General features: G+C 48.7%; 18 non-coding genes across 18 annotated transcripts; all 18 read left to right on the forward strand.

The window, feature by feature from the left end:
• Positions 1-45: 45 nt before the first annotated feature.
• On the forward strand, positions 46-118 carry TRNAA-AGC (transfer RNA alanine (anticodon AGC)). The gene has a single exon. It is a non-coding gene; the product is annotated as a tRNA-Ala (tRNA).
• A 1,845-nt stretch (positions 119-1,963) lies between these two features.
• TRNAA-AGC (transfer RNA alanine (anticodon AGC)) lies at positions 1,964-2,036 on the forward strand. The gene has a single exon. It is a non-coding gene; the product is annotated as a tRNA-Ala (tRNA).
• Positions 2,037-2,924: 888 nt separating this feature from the next.
• On the forward strand, positions 2,925-2,997 carry TRNAA-AGC (transfer RNA alanine (anticodon AGC)). The gene has a single exon. It is a non-coding gene; the product is annotated as a tRNA-Ala (tRNA).
• Positions 2,998-3,881: 884 nt separating this feature from the next.
• Positions 3,882-3,954, forward strand: TRNAA-AGC (transfer RNA alanine (anticodon AGC)). Its single transcript has one exon. It is a non-coding gene; the product is annotated as a tRNA-Ala (tRNA).
• An 876-nt stretch (positions 3,955-4,830) lies between these two features.
• TRNAA-AGC (transfer RNA alanine (anticodon AGC)) lies at positions 4,831-4,903 on the forward strand. The gene has a single exon. It is a non-coding gene; the product is annotated as a tRNA-Ala (tRNA).
• A 100-nt stretch (positions 4,904-5,003) lies between these two features.
• Positions 5,004-5,089, forward strand: TRNAY-GUA (transfer RNA tyrosine (anticodon GUA)). The gene is given in 2 exon segments: positions 5,004-5,040; positions 5,054-5,089. It is a non-coding gene; the product is annotated as a tRNA-Tyr (tRNA).
• A 690-nt stretch (positions 5,090-5,779) lies between these two features.
• Positions 5,780-5,852, forward strand: TRNAA-AGC (transfer RNA alanine (anticodon AGC)). The gene has a single exon. It is a non-coding gene; the product is annotated as a tRNA-Ala (tRNA).
• Positions 5,853-5,952: 100 nt separating this feature from the next.
• TRNAY-GUA (transfer RNA tyrosine (anticodon GUA)) lies at positions 5,953-6,038 on the forward strand. Its single transcript is given in 2 exon segments — positions 5,953-5,989; positions 6,003-6,038. It is a non-coding gene; the product is annotated as a tRNA-Tyr (tRNA).
• A 698-nt stretch (positions 6,039-6,736) lies between these two features.
• TRNAA-AGC (transfer RNA alanine (anticodon AGC)) lies at positions 6,737-6,809 on the forward strand. The gene has a single exon. It is a non-coding gene; the product is annotated as a tRNA-Ala (tRNA).
• Positions 6,810-8,641: 1,832 nt separating this feature from the next.
• TRNAA-AGC (transfer RNA alanine (anticodon AGC)) lies at positions 8,642-8,714 on the forward strand. The gene has a single exon. It is a non-coding gene; the product is annotated as a tRNA-Ala (tRNA).
• An 884-nt stretch (positions 8,715-9,598) lies between these two features.
• Positions 9,599-9,671, forward strand: TRNAA-AGC (transfer RNA alanine (anticodon AGC)). The gene has a single exon. It is a non-coding gene; the product is annotated as a tRNA-Ala (tRNA).
• Positions 9,672-10,554: 883 nt separating this feature from the next.
• TRNAA-AGC (transfer RNA alanine (anticodon AGC)) lies at positions 10,555-10,627 on the forward strand. Its single transcript has one exon. It is a non-coding gene; the product is annotated as a tRNA-Ala (tRNA).
• An 882-nt stretch (positions 10,628-11,509) lies between these two features.
• On the forward strand, positions 11,510-11,582 carry TRNAA-AGC (transfer RNA alanine (anticodon AGC)). The gene has a single exon. It is a non-coding gene; the product is annotated as a tRNA-Ala (tRNA).
• A 1,845-nt stretch (positions 11,583-13,427) lies between these two features.
• TRNAA-AGC (transfer RNA alanine (anticodon AGC)) lies at positions 13,428-13,500 on the forward strand. The gene has a single exon. It is a non-coding gene; the product is annotated as a tRNA-Ala (tRNA).
• An 888-nt stretch (positions 13,501-14,388) lies between these two features.
• On the forward strand, positions 14,389-14,461 carry TRNAA-AGC (transfer RNA alanine (anticodon AGC)). The gene has a single exon. It is a non-coding gene; the product is annotated as a tRNA-Ala (tRNA).
• Positions 14,462-15,345: 884 nt separating this feature from the next.
• On the forward strand, positions 15,346-15,418 carry TRNAA-AGC (transfer RNA alanine (anticodon AGC)). Its single transcript has one exon. It is a non-coding gene; the product is annotated as a tRNA-Ala (tRNA).
• Positions 15,419-16,294: 876 nt separating this feature from the next.
• Positions 16,295-16,367, forward strand: TRNAA-AGC (transfer RNA alanine (anticodon AGC)). Its single transcript has one exon. It is a non-coding gene; the product is annotated as a tRNA-Ala (tRNA).
• A 100-nt stretch (positions 16,368-16,467) lies between these two features.
• On the forward strand, positions 16,468-16,553 carry TRNAY-GUA (transfer RNA tyrosine (anticodon GUA)). Its single transcript is given in 2 exon segments — positions 16,468-16,504; positions 16,518-16,553. It is a non-coding gene; the product is annotated as a tRNA-Tyr (tRNA).
• Positions 16,554-16,636: the final 83 nt, after the last annotated feature.

Genomic DNA, 16,636 nt, shown 5'->3' on the forward strand with positions numbered 1-16,636 from the left:
CATGACTACGGTGTGACCCGAGTGCCAGAAGCCAGCAACCGTAGAGGGGGATTAGCTCAAATGGTAGAGCGCTCGCTTAGCATGCGAGAGGTAGCGGGATCGATGCCCGCATCCTCCAAAACTTCCACTTGGCACTACCTTCAAATGAAGGGCCAACTTCTTTTTAGTTGGCACTGACACAAAAACCTAGGAAGCAGCTGCACGCATGTCTGGCTAAACCTTCGATAGCTCAGCTGGTAGAGCGGAGGACTGTAGTAGCTAATTAGCAATCCTTAGGTCGCTGGTTTGATTCCGGCTCGAAGGATGCTTTTGAGTGTCCGACAACCTTGCATGCTTCAACTTGGAGGCTCTCTCGCACAGACTTTGCAGCTGCATACCTCCTGGCCACACTCTTTTTGAGCCTGACCCCACAATCATTGGCCTCCGGAGAGAGTGTTAACAAGAATACTTCAAAACAAGAGAAACAATGCGTTGGCCGGGAATCGAACCCGGGTCAACTGCTTGGAAGGCAGCTATGCTCACCACTATACCACCAACGCCATAGAATTCACACCACTTCTCAATCGTGAAAATCCAACTCTCACCCCTAGTGTGACTAAAGCCAACTCTTCTGCTTCGTTAGTGGCTTGACAACAGTCAGACGGTAATGTGGCTTCTCGTAAGAGAGGTGTAAGCAGCAGCAGAGTGGCGCAGCGGGAGCGTGCTGGGCCCATAACCCAGAGGTCGATGGATCGAAACCATCCTCTGCTAAGCGCAGAGTTTTGCATTTTTCATGCTCCCAGGAAAAAGGTACCCCAAAAATTCACTGTCTCGTTCTTTCAGGCCACCCAAAGCCCAGCAAACTCCACTGTCCTTTCTATTTCAAGGCACAAAAAAATCCACACTTAGAAAAAAAAACAAAAAAAAAAAAAAAAAAAACCTTTCTTCTCCCATGGTCAAAGCTTGGTTTAGGCATGATAACATGACTACGGTGTGACCCGAGTGCCAGAAGCCAGCAACCGTAGAGGGGGATTAGCTCAAATGGTAGAGCGCTCGCTTAGCATGCGAGAGGTAGCTGGATCGATGCCCGCATCCTCCAAAACTTCCACTTGGCACTACCTTCAAATGAAGGGCCAACTTCTTTTTAGTTGGCACTGACACAAAAACCTAGGAAGCAGCTGCACGCATGTCTGGCTAAACCTTCGATAGCTCAGCTGGTAGAGCGGAGGACTGTAGTAGCTAATTAGCAATCCTTAGGTCGCTGGTTTGATTCCGGCTCGAAGGATGCTTTTGAGTGCCCGACAACCTTGCATGCTTCAACTTGGAGGCTCTCTCGCACAGACTTTGCAGCTGCATACCTCCTGGCCACACTCTTTTTGAGCCTGACCCCACAATCATTGGCCTCCGGAGAGAGTGTTAACAAGAATACTTCAAAACAAGAGAAACAATGCGTTGGCCGGGAATCGAACCCGGGTCAACTGCTTGGAAGGCAGCTATGCTCACCACTATACCACCAACGCCATAGAATTCACACCACTTCTCAATCGTGAAAATCCAACTCTCACCCCTAGTGTGACTAAAGCCAACTCTTCTGCTTCGTTAGTGGCTTGACAACAGTCAGACGGTAATGTGGCTTCTCGTAAGAGAGGTGTAAGCAGCAGCAGAGTGGCGCAGCGGGAGCGTGCTGGGCCCATAACCCAGAGGTCGATGGATCGAAACCATCCTCTGCTAAGCGCAGAGTTTTGCATTTTTCATGCTCCCAGGAAAAAGGTACCCCAAAAATTCACTGTCTCGTTCTTTCAGGCCACCCAAAGCCCAGCAAACTCCACTGTCCTTTGTATTTCAAGGCACAAAAAAATCCACACTTAGAAAAAAAAAAAAAAAAAAAAAAAAGAAACCTTTCTTCTCCCATGGTCAAAGCTTGGTTTAGGCATGATAACATGACTACGGTGTGACCCGAGTGCCAGAAGCCAGCAACCGTAGAGGGGGATTAGCTCAAATGGTAGAGCGCTCGCTTAGCATGCGAGAGGTAGCGGGATCGATGCCCGCATCCTCCAAAACTTCCACTTGGCACTACCTTCAAATGAAGGGCCAACTTTTTTTTAGTTGGCACTGACACAAAAACCTAGGAAGCAGCTGCACGCATGTCTGGCTAAACCTTCGATAGCTCAGCTGGTAGAGCGGAGGACTGTAGTAGCTAATTAGCAATCCTTAGGTCGCTGGTTTGATTCCGGCTCGAAGGATGCTTTTGAGTGCCCGACAACCTTGCATGCTTCAACTTGGAGGCTCTCTCGCACAGACTTTGCAGCTGCATACCTCCTGGCCACACTCTTTTTGAGCCTGACCCCACAATCATTGGCCTCCGGAGAGAGTGTTAACAAGAATACTTTAAAACAAGAGAAACAATGCGTTGGCCGGGAATCGAACCCGGGTCAACTGCTTGGAAGGCAGCTATGCTCACCACTATACCACCAACGCCATAGAATTCACACCACTTCTCAATCGTGAAAATCCAACTCTCACCCCTAGTGTGACTAAAGCCAACTCTTCTGCTTCGTTAGTGGCTTGACAACAGTCAGACGGTAATGTGGCTTCTCGTAAGAGAGGTGTAAGCAGCAGCAGAGTGGCGCAGCGGGAGCGTGCTGGGCCCATAACCCAGAGGTCGATGGATCGAAACCATCCTCTGCTAAGCGCAGAGTTTTGCATTTTTCATGCTCCCAGGAAAAAGGTACCCCAAAAATTCACTGTCTCGTTCTTTCAGGCCACCCAAAGCCCAGCAAACTCCACTGTCCTTTCTATTTCAAGGCACAAAAAAATCCACACTTAGAAAAAAAAAAAAAAAAAAAAAAAAAAAGAAACCTTTCTTCTCCGATGGTCAAAGCTTGGTTTAGGCATGATAACATGACTACGGTGTGACCCGAGTGCCAGAAGCCAGCAACCGTAGAGGGGGATTAGCTCAAATGGTAGAGCGCTCGCTTAGCATGCGAGAGGTAGCGGGATCGATGCCCGCATCCTCCAAAACTTCCACTTGGCACTACCTTCAAATGAAGGGCCAACTTCTTTTTAGTTGGCACTGACACAAAAACCTAGGAAGCAGCTGCACGCATGTCTGGCTAAACCTTCGATAGCTCAGCTGGTAGAGCGGAGGACTGTAGTAGCTAATTAGCAATCCTTAGGTCGCTGGTTTGATTCCGGCTCGAAGGATGCTTTTGAGTGTCCGACAACCTTGCATGCTTCAACTTGGAGGCTCTCTCGCACAGACTTTGCAGCTGCATACCTCCTGGCCACACTCTTTTTGAGCCTGACCCCACAATCATTGGCCTCGGGAGAGAGTGTTAACAAGAATACTTCAAAACAAGAGAAACAATGCGTTGGCCGGGAATCGAACCCGGGTCAACTGCTTGGAAGGCAGCTATGCTCACCACTATACCACCAACGCCATAGAATTCACACCACTTCTCAATCGTGAAAATCCAACTCTCACCCCTAGTGTGACTAAAGCCAACTCTTCTGCTTCGTTAGTGGCTTGACAACAGTCAGACGGTAATGTGGCTTCTCGTAAGAGAGGTGTAAGCAGCAGCAGAGTGGCGCAGCGGGAGCGTGCTGGGCCCATAACCCAGAGGTCGATGGATCGAAACCATCCTCTGCTAAGCGCAGAGTTTTGCATTTTTCATGCTCCCAGGAAAAAGGTACCCCAAAAATTCACTGTCTCGTTCTTTCAGGCCACCCAAAGCCCAGCAAACTCCACTGTCCTTTCTATTTCAAGGCACAAAAAAATCCACACTTAGAAAAAAAAAAAAAAAAAAAAAAAGAAACCTTTCTTCTCCCATGGTCAAAGCTTGGTTTAGGCATGATAACATGACTACGGTGTGACCCGAGTGCCAGAAGCCAGCAACCGTAGAGGGGGATTAGCTCAAATGGTAGAGCGCTCGCTTAGCATGCGAGAGGTAGCGGGATCGATGCCCGCATCCTCCAAAACTTCCACTTGGCACTACCTTCAAATGAAGGGCCAACTTTTTTTTAGTTGGCACTGACACAAAAACCTAGGAAGCAGCTGCACGCATGTCTGGCTAAACCTTCGATAGCTCAGCTGGTAGAGCGGAGGACTGTAGTAGCTAATTAGCAATCCTTAGGTCGCTGGTTTGATTCCGGCTCGAAGGATGCTTTTGAGTGCCCGACAACCTTGCATGCTTCAACTTGGAGGCTCTCTCGCACAGACTTTGCAGCTGCATACCTCCTGGCCACACTCTTTTTGAGCCTGACCCCACAATCATTGGCCTCCGGAGAGAGTGTTAACAAGAATACTTCAAAACAAGAGAAACAATGCGTTGGCCGGGAATCGAACCCGGGTCAACTGCTTGGAAGGCAGCTATGCTCACCACTATACCACCAACGCCATAGAATTCACACCACTTCTCAATCGTGAAAATCCAACTCTCACCCCTAGTGTGACTAAAGCCAACTCTTCTGCTTCGTTAGTGGCTTGACAACAGTCAGACGGTAATGTGGCTTCTCGTAAGAGAGGTGTAAGCAGCAGCAGAGTGGCGCAGCGGGAGCGTGCTGGGCCCAGAGGTCGATGGATCGAAACCATCCTCTGCTAAGCGCAGAGTTTTGCATTTTTCATGCTCCCAGGAAAAAGGTACCCCAAAAATTCACTGTCTCGTTCTTTCAGGCCACCCAAAGCCCAGCAAACTCCACTGTCCTTTCTATTTCAAGGCACAAAAAAATCCACACTTAGAAAAAAAAAAAAAAAAAAAAAAGAAACCTTTCTTCTCCCATGGTCAAAGCTTGGTTTAGGCATAATAACATGACTGCGGTGTGACCCGAGTGACAGAAGCCAGCAACCGTAGAGGGGGATTAGCTCAAATGGTAGAGCGCTCGCTTAGCATGCGAGAGGTAGCGGGATCGATGCCCGCATCCTCCAAAACTTCCACTTGGCACTACCTTCAAATGAAGGGCCAACTTCTTTTTAGTTGGCACTGACACAAAAACCTAGGAAGCAGCTGCACGCATGTCTGGCTAAACCTTCGATAGCTCAGCTGGTAGAGCGGAGGACTGTAGTAGCTAATTAGCAATCCTTAGGTCGCTGGTTCGATTCCGGCTCGAAGGATGCTTTTGAGTGTCCGACAACCTTGCATGCTTCAACTTGGAGGCTCTCTCGCACAGACTTTGCAGCTGCATACCTCCTGGCCACACTCTTTTTGAGCCTGACCCCACAATCATTGGCCTCGGGAGAGAGTGTTAACAAGAATACTTCAAAACAAGAGAAACAATGCGTTGGCCGGGAATCGAACCCGGGTCAACTGCTTGGAAGGCAGCTATGCTCACCACTATACCACCAACGCCATAGAATTCACACCACTTCTCAATCGTGAAAATCCAACTCTCACCCCTAGTGTGACTAAAGCCAACTCTTCTGCTTCGTTAGTGGCTTGACAACAGTCAGACGGTAATGTGGCTTCTCGTAAGAGAGGTGTAAGCAGCAGCAGAGTGGCGCAGCGGGAGCGTGCTGGGCCCAGAGGTCGATGGATCGAAACCATCCTCTGCTAAGCGCAGAGTTTTGCATTTTTCATGCTCCCAGGAAAAAGGTACCCCAAAAATTCACTGTCTCGTTCTTTCAGGCCACCCAAAGCCCAGCAAACTCCACTGTCCTTTCTATTTCAAGGCACAAAAAAATCCACACTTAGAAAAAAAAAAAAAAAAAAAAAAGAAACCTTTCTTCTCCCATGGTCAAAGCTTGGTTTAGGCATAATAACATGACTGCGGTGTGACCCGAGTGCCAGAAGCCAGCAACCGTAGAGGGGGATTAGCTCAAATGGTAGAGCGCTCGCTTAGCATGCGAGAGGTAGCGGGATCGATGCCCGCATCCTCCAAAACTTCCACTTGGCACTACCTTCAAATGAAGGGCCAACTTCTTTTTAGTTGGCACTGACACAAAAACCTAGGAAGCAGCTGCACGCATGTCTGGCTAAACCTTCGATAGCTCAGCTGGTAGAGCGGAGGACTGTAGTAGCTAATTAGCAATCCTTAGGTCGCTGGTTCGATTCCGGCTCGAAGGATGCTTTTGAGTGTCCGACAACCTTGCATGCTTCAACTTGGAGGCTCTCTCGCACAGACTTTGCAGCTGCATACCTCCTGGCCACACTCTTTTTGAGCCTGACCCCACAATCATTGGCCTCGGGAGAGAGTGTTAACAAGAATACTTCAAAACAAGAGAAACAATGCGTTGGCCGGGAATCGAACCCGGGTCAACTGCTTGGAAGGCAGCTATGCTCACCACTATACCACCAACGCCATAGAATTCACACCACTTCTCAATCGTGAAAATCCAACTCTCACCCCTAGTGTGACTAAAGCCAACTCTTCTGCTTCGTTAGTGGCTTGACAACAGTCAGACGGTAATGTGGCTTCTCGTAAGAGAGGTGTAAGCAGCAGCAGAGTGGCGCAGCGGGAGCGTGCTGGGCCCATAACCCAGAGGTCGATGGATCGAAACCATCCTCTGCTAAGCGCAGAGTTTTGCATTTTTCATGCTCCCAGGAAAAAGGTACCCCAAAAATTCACTGTCTCGTTCTTTCAGGCCACCCAAAGCCCAGCAAACTCCACTGTCCTTTCTATTTCAAGGCACAAAAAAATCCACACTTAGAAAAAAAAAAAAAAAAAAAAAAAGAAACCTTTCTTCTCCCATGGTCAAAGCTTGGTTTAGGCATGATAACATGACTACGGTGTGACCCGAGTGCCAGAAGCCAGCAACCGTAGAGGGGGATTAGCTCAAATGGTAGAGCGCTCGCTTAGCATGCGAGAGGTAGCGGGATCGATGCCCGCATCCTCCAAAACTTCCACTTGGCACTACCTTCAAATGAAGGGCCAACTTTTTTTTAGTTGGCACTGACACAAAAACCTAGGAAGCAGCTGCACGCATGTCTGGCTAAACCTTCGATAGCTCAGCTGGTAGAGCGGAGGACTGTAGTAGCTAATTAGCAATCCTTAGGTCGCTGGTTTGATTCCGGCTCGAAGGATGCTTTTGAGTGCCCGACAACCTTGCATGCTTCAACTTGGAGGCTCTCTCGCACAGACTTTGCAGCTGCATACCTCCTGGCCACACTCTTTTTGAGCCTGACCCCACAATCATTGGCCTCCGGAGAGAGTGTTAACAAGAATACTTCAAAACAAGAGAAACAATGCGTTGGCCGGGAATCGAACCCGGGTCAACTGCTTGGAAGGCAGCTATGCTCACCACTATACCACCAACGCCATAGAATTCACACCACTTCTCAATCGTGAAAATCCAACTCTCACCCCTAGTGTGACTAAAGCCAACTCTTCTGCTTCGTTAGTGGCTTAACAACAGTCAGACGGTAATGTGGCTTCTCGTAAGAGAGGCGTAAGCAGCAGCAGAGTGGCGCAGCGGGAGCGTGCTGGGCCCATAACCCAGAGGTCGATGGATCGAAACCATCCTCTGCTAAGCGCAGAGTTTTGCATTTTTCATGCTCCCAGGAAAAAGGTACCCCAAAAATTCACTGTCTCGTTCTTTCAGGCCACCCAAAGCCCAGCAAACTCCACTGTCCTTTCTATTTCAAGGCACAAAAAAATCCACACTTAAAAAAAAAAAAAAAAAAAAAAAAAGAAACCTTTCTTCTCCCATGGTCAAAGCTTGGTTTAGGCATGATAACATGACTACGGTGTGACCCGAGTGCCAGAAGCCAGCAACCGTAGAGGGGGATTCGCTCAAATGGTAGAGCGCTCGCTTAGCATGCGAGAGGTAGCGGGATCGATGCCCGCATCCTCCAAAACTTCCACTTGGCACTACCTTCAAATGAAGGGCCAACTTCTTTTTAGTTGGCACTGACACAAAAACCTAGGAAGCAGCTGCACGCATGTCTGGCTAAACCTTCGATAGCTCAGCTGGTAGAGCGGAGGACTGTAGTAGCTAATTAGCAATCCTTAGGTCGCTGGTTTGATTCCAGCTCGAAGGATGCTTTTGAGTGTCCGACAACCTTGCATGCTTCAACTTGGAGGCTCTCTCGCACAGACTTTGCAGCTGCATACCTCCTGGCCACACTCTTTTTGAGCCTGACCCCACAATCATTGGCCTCCGGAGAGAGTGTTAACAAGAATACTTCAAAACAAGAGAAACAATGCGTTGGCCGGGAATCGAACCCGGGTCAACTGCTTGGAAGGCAGCTATGCTCACCACTATACCACCAACGCCATAGAATTCACACCACTTCTCAATCGTGAAAATGCAACTCTCACCCCTAGTGTGACTAAAGCCAACTCTTCTGCTTCGTTAGTGGCTTGACAACAGTCAGACGGTAATGTGGCTTCTCGTAAGAGAGGTGTAAGCAGCAGCAGAGTGGCGCAGCGGGAGCGTGCTGGGCCCATAACCCAGAGGTCGATGGATCGAAACCATCCTCTGCTAAGTGCAGAGTTTTGCATTTTTCATGCTCCCAGGAAAAAGGTACCCCAAAAATTCACTGTCTCGTTCTTTCAGGCCACCCAAAGCCCAGCAAACTCCACTGTCCTTTCTATTTCAAGGCACAAAAAAATCCACACTTAGAAAAAAAAAAAAAAGAAACCTTTCTTCTCCCATGGTCAAAGCTTGGTTTAGGCATGATAACATGACTACGGTGTGACCCGAGTGCCAGAAGCCAGCAACCGTAGAGGGGGATTAGCTCAAATGGTAGAGCGCTCGCTTAGCATGCGAGAGGTAGCGGGATCGATGCCCGCATCCTCCAAAACTTCCACTTGGCACTACCTTCAAATGAAGGGCCAACTTCTTTTTAGTTGGCACTGACACAAAAACCTAGGAAGCAGCTGCACGCATGTCTGGCTAAACCTTCGATAGCTCAGCTGGTAGAGCGGAGGACTGTAGTAGCTAATTAGCAATCCTTAGGTCGCTGGTTTGATTCCGGCTCGAAGGATGCTTTTGAGTGCCCGACAACCTTGCATGCTTCAACTTGGAGGCTCTCTCGCACAGACTTTGCAGCTGCATACCTCCTGGCCACACTCTTTTTGAGCCTGACCCCACAATCATTGGCCTCCGGAGAGAGTGTTAACAAGAATACTTCAAAACAAGAGAAACAATGCGTTGGCCGGGAATCGAACCCGGGTCAACTGCTTGGAAGGCAGCTATGCTCACCACTATACCACCAACGCCATAGAATTCACACCACTTCTCAATCGTGAAAATCCAACTCTCACCCCTAGTGTGACTAAAGCCAACTCTTCTGCTTCGTTAGTGGCTTAACAACAGTCAGACGGTAATGTGGCTTCTCGTAAGAGAGGCGTAAGCAGCAGCAGAGTGGCGCAGCGGGAGCGTGCTGGGCCCATAACCCAGAGGTCGATGGATCGAAACCATCCTCTGCTAAGCGCAGAGTTTTGCATTTTTCATGCTCCCAGGAAAAAGGTACCCCAAAAATTCACTGTCTCGTTCTTTCAGGCCACCCAAAGCCCAGCAAACTCCACTGTCCTTTCTATTTCAAGGCACAAAAAAATCCACACTTAAAAAAAAAAAAAAAAAAAAAAAAAGAAACCTTTCTTCTCCCATGGTCAAAGCTTGGTTTAGGCATGATAACATGACTACGGTGTGACCCGAGTGCCAGAAGCCAGCAACCGTAGAGGGGGATTAGCTCAAATGGTAGAGCGCTCGCTTAGCATGCGAGAGGTAGCGGGATCGATGCCCGCATCCTCCAAAACTTCCACTTGGCACTACCTTCAAATGAAGGGCCAACTTCTTTTTAGTTGGCACTGACACAAAAACCTAGGAAGCAGCTGCACGCATGTCTGGCTAAACCTTCGATAGCTCAGCTGGTAGAGCGGAGGACTGTAGTAGCTAATTAGCAATCCTTAGGTCGATGGTTTGATTCCAGCTCGAAGGATGCTTTTGAGTGTCCGACAACCTTGCATGCTTCAACTTGGAGGCTCTCTCGCACAGACTTTGCAGCTGCATACCTCCTGGCCACACTCTTTTTGAGCCTGACCCCACAATCATTGGCCTCCGGAGAGAGTGTTAACAAGAATACTTCAAAACAAGAGAAACAATGCGTTGGCCGGGAATCGAACCCGGGTCAACTGCTTGGAAGGCAGCTATGCTCACCACTATACCACCAACGCCATAGAATTCACACCACTTCTCAATCGTGAAAATGCAACTCTCACCCCTAGTGTGACTAAAGCCAACTCTTCTGCTTCGTTAGTGGCTTGACAACAGTCAGACGGTAATGTGGCTTCTCGTAAGAGAGGTGTAAGCAGCAGCAGAGTGGCGCAGCGGGAGCGTGCTGGGCCCATAACCCAGAGGTCGATGGATCGAAACCATCCTCTGCTAAGCGCAGAGTTTTGCATTTTTCATGCTCCCAGGAAAAAGGTACCCCAAAAATTCACTGTCTCGTTCTTTCAGGCCACCCAAAGCCCAGCAAACTCCACTGTCCTTTCTATTTCAAGGCACAAAAAAATCCACACTTAGAAAAAAAAAAAAAAAAAAAAAAGAAACCTTTCTTCTCCCATGGTCAAAGCTTGGTTTAGGCATGATAACATGACTACGGTGTGACCCGAGTGCCAGAAGCCAGCAACCGTAGAGGGGGATTAGCTCAAATGGTAGAGCGCTCGCTTAGCATGCGAGAGGTAGCGGGATCGATGCCCGCATCCTCCAAAACTTCCACTTGGCACTACCTTCAAATGAAGGGCCAACTTCTTTTTAGTTGGCACTGACACAAAAACCTAGGAAGCAGCTGCACGCATGTCTGGCTAAACCTTCGATAGCTCAGCTGGTAGAGCGGAGGACTGTAGTAGCTAATTAGCAATCCTTAGGTCGCTGGTTTGATTCCAGCTCGAAGGATGCTTTTGAGTGTCCGACAACCTTGCATGCTTCAACTTGGAGGCTCTCTCGCACAGACTTTGCAGCTGCATACCTCCTGGCCACACTCTTTTTGAGCCTGACCCCACAATCATTGGCCTCCGGAGAGAGTGTTAACAAGAATACTTCAAAACAAGAGAAACAATGCGTTGGCCGGGAATCGAACCCGGGTCAACTGCTTGGAAGGCAGCTATGCTCACCACTATACCACCAACGCCATAGAATTCACACCACTTCTCAATCGTGAAAATCCAACTCTCACCCCTAGTGTGACTAAAGCCAACTCTTCTGCTTCGTTAGTGGCTTAACAACAGTCAGACGGTAATGTGGCTTCTCGTAAGAGAGGCGTAAGCAGCAGCAGAGTGGCGCAGCGGGAGCGTGCTGGGCCCATAACCCAGAGGTCGATGGATCGAAACCATCCTCTGCTAAACGCAGAGTTTTGCATTTTTCATGCTCCCAGGAAAAAGGTACCCCAAAAATTCACTGTCTCGTTCTTTCAGGCCACCCAAAGCCCAGCAAACTCCACTGTCCTTTATATTTCAAGGCACAAAAAAATCCACACTTAAAAAAAAAAAAAAAAAAAAAAAGAAACCTTTCTTCTCCCATGGTCAAAGCTTGGTTTAGGCATGATAACATGACTACGGTGTGACCCGAGTGCCAGAAGCCAGCAACCGTAGAGGGGGATTAGCTCAAATGGTAGAGCGCTCGCTTAGCATGCGAGAGGTAGCGGGATCGATGCCCGCATCCTCCAAAACTTCCACTTGGCACTACCTTCAAATGAAGGGCCAACTTCTTTTTAGTTGGCACTGACACAAAAACCTAGGAAGCAGCTGCACGCATGTCTGGCTAAACCTTCGATAGCTCAGCTGGTAGAGCGGAGGACTGTAGTAGCTAATTAGCAATCCTTAGGTCGCTGGTTTGATTCCGGCTCGAAGGATGCTTTTGAGTGTCCGACAACCTTGCATGCTTCAACTTGGAGGCTCTCTCGCACAGACTTTGCAGCTGCATACCTCCTGGCCACACTCTTTTTGAGCCTGACCCCACAATCATTGGCCTCCGGAGAGAGTGTTAACAAGAATACTTCAAAACAAGAGAAACAATGCGTTGGCCGGGAATCGAACCCGGGTCAACTGCTTGGAAGGCAGCTATGCTCACCACTATACCACCAACGCCATAGAATTCACACCACTTCTCAATCGTGAAAATCCAACTCTCACCCCTAGTGTGACTAAAGCCAACTCTTCTGCTTCGTTAGTGGCTTGACAACAGTCAGACGGTAATGTGGCTTCTCGTAAGAGAGGTGTAAGCAGCAGCAGAGTGGCGCAGCGGGAGCGTGCTGGGCCCATAACCCAGAGGTCGATGGATCGAAACCATCCTCTGCTAAGCGCAGAGTTTTGCATTTTTCATGCTCCCAGGAAAAAGGTACCCCAAAAATTCACTGTCTCGTTCTTTCAGGCCACCCAAAGCCCAGCAAACTCCACTGTCCTTTCTATTTCAAGGCACAAAAAAATCCACACTTAGAAAAAAAAACAAAAAAAAAAAAAAAAAAAACCTTTCTTCTCCCATGGTCAAAGCTTGGTTTAGGCATGATAACATGACTACGGTGTGACCCGAGTGCCAGAAGCCAGCAACCGTAGAGGGGGATTAGCTCAAATGGTAGAGCGCTCGCTTAGCATGCGAGAGGTAGCTGGATCGATGCCCGCATCCTCCAAAACTTCCACTTGGCACTACCTTCAAATGAAGGGCCAACTTCTTTTTAGTTGGCACTGACACAAAAACCTAGGAAGCAGCTGCACGCATGTCTGGCTAAACCTTCGATAGCTCAGCTGGTAGAGCGGAGGACTGTAGTAGCTAATTAGCAATCCTTAGGTCGCTGGTTTGATTCCGGCTCGAAGGATGCTTTTGAGTGCCCGACAACCTTGCATGCTTCAACTTGGAGGCTCTCTCGCACAGACTTTGCAGCTGCATACCTCCTGGCCACACTCTTTTTGAGCCTGACCCCACAATCATTGGCCTCCGGAGAGAGTGTTAACAAGAATACTTCAAAACAAGAGAAACAATGCGTTGGCCGGGAATCGAACCCGGGTCAACTGCTTGGAAGGCAGCTATGCTCACCACTATACCACCAACGCCATAGAATTCACACCACTTCTCAATCGTGAAAATCCAACTCTCACCCCTAGTGTGACTAAAGCCAACTCTTCTGCTTCGTTAGTGGCTTGACAACAGTCAGACGGTAATGTGGCTTCTCGTAAGAGAGGTGTAAGCAGCAGCAGAGTGGCGCAGCGGGAGCGTGCTGGGCCCATAACCCAGAGGTCGATGGATCGAAACCATCCTCTGCTAAGCGCAGAGTTTTGCATTTTTCATGCTCCCAGGAAAAAGGTACCCCAAAAATTCACTGTCTCGTTCTTTCAGGCCACCCAAAGCCCAGCAAACTCCACTGTCCTTTGTATTTCAAGGCACAAAAAAATCCACACTTAGAAAAAAAAAAAAAAAAAAAAAAAAGAAACCTTTCTTCTCCCATGGTCAAAGCTTGGTTTAGGCATGATAACATGACTACGGTGTGACCCGAGTGCCAGAAGCCAGCAACCGTAGAGGGGGATTAGCTCAAATGGTAGAGCGCTCGCTTAGCATGCGAGAGGTAGCGGGATCGATGCCCGCATCCTCCAAAACTTCCACTTGGCACTACCTTCAAATGAAGGGCCAACTTTTTTTTAGTTGGCACTGACACAAAAACCTAGGAAGCAGCTGCACGCATGTCTGGCTAAACCTTCGATAGCTCAGCTGGTAGAGCGGAGGACTGTAGTAGCTAATTAGCAATCCTTAGGTCGCTGGTTTGATTCCGGCTCGAAGGATGCTTTTGAGTGCCCGACAACCTTGCATGCTTCAACTTGGAGGCTCTCTCGCACAGACTTTGCAGCTGCATACCTCCTGGCCACACTCTTTTTGAGCCTGACCCCACAATCATTGGCCTCCGGAGAGAGTGTTAACAAGAATACTTTAAAACAAGAGAAACAATGCGTTGGCCGGGAATCGAACCCGGGTCAACTGCTTGGAAGGCAGCTATGCTCACCACTATACCACCAACGCCATAGAATTCACACCACTTCTCAATCGTGAAAATCCAACTCTCACCCCTAGTGTGACTAAAGCCAACTCTTCTGCTTCGTTAGTGGCTTGACAACAGTCAGACGGTAATGTGGCTTCTCGTAAGAGAGGTGTAAGCAGCAGCAGAGTGGCGCAGCGGGAGCGTGCTGGGCCCATAACCCAGAGGTCGATGGATCGAAACCATCCTCTGCTAAGCGCAGAGTTTTGCATTTTTCATGCTCCCAGGAAAAAGGTACCCCAAAAATTCACTGTCTCGTTCTTTCAGGCCACCCAAAGCCCAGCAAACTCCACTGTCCTTTCTATTTCAAGGCACAAAAAAATCCACACTTAGAAAAAAAAAAAAAAAAAAAAAAAAAAAGAAACCTTTCTTCTCCGATGGTCAAAGCTTGGTTTAGGCATGATAACATGACTACGGTGTGACCCGAGTGCCAGAAGCCAGCAACCGTAGAGGGGGATTAGCTCAAATGGTAGAGCGCTCGCTTAGCATGCGAGAGGTAGCGGGATCGATGCCCGCATCCTCCAAAACTTCCACTTGGCACTACCTTCAAATGAAGGGCCAACTTCTTTTTAGTTGGCACTGACACAAAAACCTAGGAAGCAGCTGCACGCATGTCTGGCTAAACCTTCGATAGCTCAGCTGGTAGAGCGGAGGACTGTAGTAGCTAATTAGCAATCCTTAGGTCGCTGGTTTGATTCCGGCTCGAAGGATGCTTTTGAGTGTCCGACAACCTTGCATGCTTCAACTTGGAGGCTCTCTCGCACAGACTTTGCAGCTGCATACCTCCTGGCCACACTCTTTTTGAGCCTGACCCCACAATCATTGGCCTCGGGAGAGAGTGTTAACAAGAATACTTCAAAACAAGAGAAACAATGCGTTGGCCGGGAATCGAACCCGGGTCAACTGCTTGGAAGGCAGCTATGCTCACCACTATACCACCAACGCCATAGAATTCACACCACTTCTCAATCGTGAAAATCCAACTCTCACCCCTAGTGTGACTAAAGCCAACTCTTCTGCTTCGTTAGTGGCTTGACAACAGTCAGACGGTAATGTGGCTTCTCGTAAGAGAGGTGTAAGCAGCAGCAGAGTGGCGCAGCGGGAGCGTGCTGGGCCCATAACCCAGAGGTCGATGGATCGAAACCATCCTCTGCTAAGCGCAGAGTTTTGCATTTTTCATGCTCCCAGGAAAAAGGTACCCCAAAAATTCACTGTCTCGTTCTTTCAGGCCACCCAAAGCCCAGCAAACTCCACTGTCCTTTCTATTTCAAGGCACAAAAAAATCCACACTTAGAAAAAAAAAAAAAAAAAAAAAAAGAAACCTTTCTTCTCCCATGGTCAAAGCTTGGTTTAGGCATGATAACATGACTACGGTGTGACCCGAGTGCCAGAAGCCAGCAACCGTAGAGGGGGATTAGCTCAAATGGTAGAGCGCTCGCTTAGCATGCGAGAGGTAGCGGGATCGATGCCCGCATCCTCCAAAACTTCCACTTGGCACTACCTTCAAATGAAGGGCCAACTTTTTTTTAGTTGGCACTGACACAAAAACCTAGGAAGCAGCTGCACGCATGTCTGGCTAAACCTTCGATAGCTCAGCTGGTAGAGCGGAGGACTGTAGTAGCTAATTAGCAATCCTTAGGTCGCTGGTTTGATTCCGGCTCGAAGGATGCTTTTGAGTGCCCGACAACCTTGCATGCTTCAACTTGGAGGCTCTCTCGCACAGACTTTGCAGCTGCATACCTCCTGGCCACACTCTTTTTGAGCCTGACCCCACAATCATTGGCCTCCGGAGAGAGTGTTAACAAGAATACTTCAAAACAAGAGAAACAATGCGTTGGCCGGGAATCGAACCCGGGTCAACTGCTTGGAAGGCAGCTATGCTCACCACTATACCACCAACGCCATAGAATTCACACCACTTCTCAATCGTGAAAATCCAACTCTCACCCCTAGTGTGACTAAAGCCAACTCTTCTGCTTCGTTAGTGGCTTGACAACAGTCAGACGGTAATGTGGCTTCTCGTAAGAGAGGTGTAAGCAGCAGCAGAGTGGCGCAGCGGGAGCGTGCTGGGCCCAGAGGTCGATGGATCGAAACCATCCTCTGCTAAGCGCAGAGTTTTGCATTTTTCATGCTCCCAGGAAAAAGGTACCCCAAAAATTCACTGTCTCGTTCTTTCAGGCCACCCAAAGCCCAGCAAACTCCACTGTCCTTTCTATTTCAAGGCACAAAAAAATCCACACTTAGAAAAAAAAAAAAAAAAAAAAAAGAAACCTTTCTTCTCCCATGGTCAAAGCTTGGTTTAGGCATAATAACATGACTGCGGTGTGACCCGAGTGCCAGAAGCCAGCAACCGTAGAGGGGGATTAGCTCAAATGGTAGAGCGCTCGCTTAGCATGCGAGAGGTAGCGGGATCGATGCCCGCATCCTCCAAAACTTCCACTTGGCACTACCTTCAAATGAAGGGCCAACTTCTTTTTAGTTGGCACTGACACAAAAACCTAGGAAGCAGCTGCACGCATGTCTGGCTAAACCTTCGATAGCTCAGCTGGTAGAGCGGAGGACTGTAGTAGCTAATTAGCAATCCTTAGGTCGCTGGTTCGATTCCGGCTCGAAGGATGCTTTTGAGTGTCCGACAACCTTGCATGCTTCAACTTGGAGGCTCTCTCGCACAGACTTTGCAGCTGCATACCTCCTGGGCG

The sequence above is a fragment of the Eleutherodactylus coqui genome, chromosome 1, assembly GCF_035609145.1.
Source record: "Eleutherodactylus coqui strain aEleCoq1 chromosome 1, aEleCoq1.hap1, whole genome shotgun sequence".
Taxonomy (NCBI): Eukaryota; Metazoa; Chordata; class Amphibia; order Anura; family Eleutherodactylidae; genus Eleutherodactylus; species Eleutherodactylus coqui.